General features: G+C 39.6%; 1 long non-coding RNA gene across 1 annotated transcript in view; it reads right to left on the bottom strand.

The window, feature by feature from the left end:
- Positions 1-374: 374 nt before the first annotated feature.
- LOC113455497 overlaps positions 375-4276 on the bottom strand; it is a 6062-nt gene continuing 2160 nt past the window's right edge. The window contains exons 3-4 of the long non-coding RNA XR_003376599.1: positions 827-909; positions 375-456 (exon numbers count right to left, since the gene is read on the bottom strand). This is a non-coding gene — a long non-coding RNA (uncharacterized LOC113455497). The remainder of the gene's footprint in view (positions 457-826; positions 910-4276) is intronic.

The raw sequence follows: 4276 nt of genomic DNA on the forward strand, positions 1-4276 counted from the left end.
TGGCACACAACTGTAATCCCAGGACTGGGGAGACAAAGGCAGGCAAATCTCTGTGAGTTTAAGGCTACCCCGGGCTATACAAGATTGATCCAGAAACAGATCCAGGTGGTGGTGGTTTACACCTTTAATCTCAGTGTTTGGGAGTCACACACTTTTAATCCCAGCACTGGGGATGTAGAGACAGGGGCAATATGCTGGGCAGAGAGATAAATATAAAGGGGAAGAGACAGGAACTCATTGGAGTGTAGAGTCAGAGGATTTGTGGAGACAGCATCTCGCCCTTTTAGTTTGATTACTTGGTAGAGGTAAAAGTTCTCTTTAGTAGTTCCTTGCTTTGCTTTTCTGATCTTCAGCTTGAACCCCAATACCTGCCTCTGGGTTTGTATTATTCTGCTACACCTCTGTTGATTCCTGCTTCGAGATTCCTCCTTGAGTTCCTTTCATGATGGACTACAACTGTGAAATTAAATAAACCCTTTCATGTTGCTTTTGACCATAGTGATTACAATTTAAAACTAAGACAGCATATTCCCAAGTGGGGCATAAACCAGACACCCTTGAAGGTCACATTTGAGCTATCCATAATCTTCAGCATGACACATACCCTGCATTCAGAGCCCCTAACCACCATAAGGCCATTTGTTTTTAAGAAAAAAAATTAATTATAAAGGTTTATATTTACAGAAAAGTTGCAAAAATAAAGCAGAATATTCCCAAATGCCCTGCACCTGGTTGATTCTTTTGTTATTACTTTGAGTGGATATGTCACTATTGTCGAGCCAATCAAGGTAATTACTAAATCCATGGTTTATTCAAATTTCCTTACCTTTTACGATTACTCTTTACCATTGTCCATTACAAAATCCGGGGAGGAGCCTAATTCATACAGCCGTGGGTCCCATGGCTTTCCTGCAAGACCAATATATATATATATATTGTGCTGAGGAATCTTTTATACTTCTAGGGTAAAATGAAACGTTAGTGTGTTGCATCCTTCCATCCTGTCTTTATCTCAATGGCGTCAATTTTAGGGAAGAGCATGTGCACATTAGAGCATGGTCAGGCTTCTGTAAAATGTTCCTTTCTGAAGTAAATCACCTCCGGCAAAGTTGCAGAGAACATGAAGTTCTTCATGTTGTATATTGTTCATTTCATAAAAACTCCCTCCAAAAATTGAAGCCTCACAGACACAGTGAATAGAGAGAGGAGGAAAGCCTCATTTGTATACATGGATAGACATAAATCCCAAGACCACGTATTGAAAAGATGGCCAATGCCCTCCATACACTTGATGTGCTAGCATGTCATGCATTACATGTTTTATTCAAAAAGCTGTGACTTTCTCATCAGTTACCATGCAAACTAGAAGAGAGCAACTTCCTCTAAAAGGTGGTGACAAAAAAAAAAAGTTAAATCAGTCTGTTAACCATTGAAAACATTCTTCATGCCTGAAGGTGACAGAGATGTTTTCAGAAAGAAAGAAAAGTAAGAGTCCTGGGAACAAGCAGAAACACACAAATATAAACAATCAGAAATTCTTCAGGTTGAAGAAAAAGAATATCTGAAATAACAACATCCTTTGGTGCAAATAAAGACCATCAGAAGGCTTGAATGTCTTCTTAATGCCAAGTTCCCTATTTCCACTTTTTTCCTTTAAAATACACACAGGGCCTGGAAAAATGGCCCAGTGCCTGCAGATGCTTGCGCGGAGCATGATGGCCTGAGTTTGCCTCCCTGGGTACAGTAAAAAGAAAGAAGTGACTCCTCAAAGTAGCCTGCTACCTCCACGTGTGTATTGTATATACATGCATAAACACATAAACACAGATAAAATATAAAATATATGTGAATGCTTAAAAGCAAATGATATTTTATGTGTGTTTAACATATATGCACGTGGATTATCTATAGGGTATTGTAGAATAAAGAGCACTAGAAAATGGCAAATGTATTTCTATTGTTAAATATTTTCTTTTTGAACTCACCCTGCAACCCATAATGGCCTGAACCTCACTATGTGGCCCCGGGCTGGCCTCAAACTCATGTCCAACCCTTTGCTTCCACTTCTTGAGTCCTGGGATTACAGGTGTGAGGCACCACACCTAACATCAGGATTTACTTGCTGGATAAAGTGGTCAAAAAGCAATACTGTGTAGACTATTAAATAATAAGGACATATAATTTATAATCACTAAAATATATCAGAAAGGCTGATGAGAAATCATAGAGTTCTAAAGCTAAAACATTAACAATAAGAATTAGAGAAACAAAATATGAGGGGGATAAAGAAGTCAAGAAACTAGATATCAAGAAAACAAATATCACAATTAAAAATGGTTATAGATATAAGCAGAGAATTCTCTTTAGAGGAAACTCAGATGGCTAAGAAACACTTAAAGAAATGTTTAACATCCTTAGCCATCAGGGAAATGTAAACAAAAACTACTTTGAGGTTTCTTCTTATAACTGTCAGAACGGCCACGATCAATAAAAGAAGTGACAGCTCATGTTGCTGAGGATGCGGAGTAAGAGGAACACTCCTCTGTTACTGGTGGGAGTGCAAACTTGTACAGCCACTGTGGAAATCAATGTAGTGGTCCCTTAGGAAGTTGGGAATCCATCTACTTCAAGACCACTATACGACTCTTGGGCAAATACCCAAAGGCTTCATCCCACTACAGAGACAGTTGCTCAACCATAATATCCGGAAATGGTGGCCAACCTGGATGTCCCTCAACAGAGGAAGGGCTGAAGAAAATGTGGTACATTGACACAATGGAGTATTCCTCAGCTGCTAAGAAAATGGCATCATGAAATTTTCAGGAAAATGGATAGAACTAGAAAAAAACCAACTTGAGTGAGGTAACCCATACCCAGAAAAACAAATATGGTGTGTATTCGCTTATATGTGGATATTAGCTGTACGTCAGTGATAACCAAGCTACAATCCATACTATCAGAGAAGGTGGGTGTAGAATAAGAGACTAAAGGGAACAGATAGATCTCATTAGATAAGAAATTGAGCAATATATATGTATAGAAAGGAAAGCTGGAATTGGAGGATCGAGTGAGGAGTGGGAAGCGAGGGGGTTGTGGGAAGGAATATGGGGTAAAAACAGGTAAAATTAAGGGGCATTTCAGGGGTAGTATGGAAAAATAATATAGTAGAAATTAAAATATATACATATATGAAGGCAATCCAGATGAAATTACCAAATAGTGGAGGAGACAGAGTCACCAAATGAAGCTTCCAGTATCAGGATTGGGTTATCTAATTGAGTTGTTGGCCAAAGGGGTTCCATGAGAAATGGCAAACTCAGACTATTGCCAAGATTGTAGGTTTCTCTCTGTAAACCGAGAGCGAGGCCCCATTGATGAAGACAACACCCAAACAAGTCAATAAACATGTCAAGCTGGTGCCTACATAAAGCCTTCACCCCCATGTTCCAGTGTCTTCGATACAGTATGGTATTCTATATGTTATCAGAAGAGAAACGTAACCATCGAGTGAGCTACAAACCGTTTGTCTACAGCGGTGTGCTCTCTGCAAGATATATGAGGGCAGTGGTGGCACAGAGCTTGTGGGAGTAACCAAACAAGAACTGATTTAACCGAGGGTTCATTCCATGAGATGGAACCCATACCTCACACTGCATGGGTGAACAAAAAGCTGAGATTAGAAAGCCAAGAAACCTAGGGCAAAATCAAATACTTCTAATATTGAAGAAGAAAAGAACGTAGTGATGACACCTAATAATATTCTGCTAGACTCATCACCAGAGAAGCTTCCTCCTGCAACAGATGAGAACAAACATTTTCACTTTCTGCTTTCAGGACACATGTGGTCCATTGTGCTCTGTTTTCTTCCTCTCCATCCTCAAGACCTCTTCCTCTCCTCTCAAGTTCCCGTTTCTATTTTCATGCCCTACATATGTATGTGAATATGCACACACATATCCAGACATTTAACTCTAGAATGTATACATGAGGAAAAATGAGATATTTTGCTTATCTTAATATGTAGATGTTTGTAGATATGTCTGTGTGTACATCACATGTGTGTGGGTGCCCTAGGAAGGGAGAAAAGAATTTTGGGTCTACTGGAGCTGATGTTACAGATACTTGTGAGTGGCCTAATGTGGATGCTAGAAACTGAACTCCAATCCTCTGAAAGAACAGTAAGTGTTCTTAACTGCTGAGCCATCTCTCCAGTCCCTTTTGCTAGTAAAATACATTTATCACCATCATTAGTGGTGGTGGTGGTGGCGGCGGCGGC

Source organism: Microtus ochrogaster, unplaced genomic scaffold (genome assembly GCF_000317375.1).
Source record: "Microtus ochrogaster isolate Prairie Vole_2 unplaced genomic scaffold, MicOch1.0 UNK50, whole genome shotgun sequence".
NCBI lineage: Eukaryota > Metazoa > Chordata > Mammalia > Rodentia > Cricetidae > Microtus > Microtus ochrogaster.